Here is an 871-nt window from a genome sequence, read left to right on the forward strand (position 1 = left end):
AAAAATATTTGTGTATTTTGTGGATCTAGTGCAGGAAAAGATTCAATTTATGAAGAGGCAGCAGAAAAGCTTGGAATAACACTTGCTAAAAAAAAGATTCATTTGGTATATGGTGGTGGTGAAGTTGGTCTCATGGGAAAAGTTGCAAAAGCTGTGCATGCAGGTGGAAGTGAAGTCTTAGGCATTATTCCGACTACCTTAGCCAGTCTTACTGGACCAACAATAGGAGAAGAAATGAAAGTGGACAACGTGTATGAACGAATTACTCAAATGATTGAACATTCAGATGCTTTCATTGCTTTGCCAGGAGGTTTCAGTACTTTGGAAGAAATATTTCATACTGTTTGTTGGGCACAATTAAATATCCACAATAAGCCAATTGGTTTGTTAAATGTTAACAATTATTATGATAAACTGCTATCGTTTCTTGATGATGTTGTGGAACAGAGATTTATTTCATTAGCTTCGCGAAGGATGTTAGTTTCTGCTACAAGTGAATGTGAACTTATTGACTTACTGCAAGGATTTAGTCATGAACCACATCCATTCTTATCTCAACTTAATTGGCCAACATCCAAGAGTAAGAAAAGAAAATTCATGTGATGCTGAACTTGTGATTCAACGGTATGTTTTAATATTTTGTTTTCTCTTTAGGGTATGAAAAATCTCCTCTTCTTCTTCTCCTCATAGTTTGTTTTTATAAAAAAATAAAAAAAAATATATTCATATATAGTAATAATAATTATTATAATTTTTAGTTCAATGACGAGTAAGGTGTCAGTAAAATGCACCTGAGATGCATTAGTTAATAATTATTGGAAAATCACAATACACTAGATTTTAATATTCATTATATTCAAATTACAGATTA

The sequence above is a fragment of the Primulina huaijiensis genome, chromosome 12 (assembly GCF_012295235.1).
Source record: "Primulina huaijiensis isolate GDHJ02 chromosome 12, ASM1229523v2, whole genome shotgun sequence".
Taxonomy (NCBI): Eukaryota; Viridiplantae; Streptophyta; class Magnoliopsida; order Lamiales; family Gesneriaceae; genus Primulina; species Primulina huaijiensis.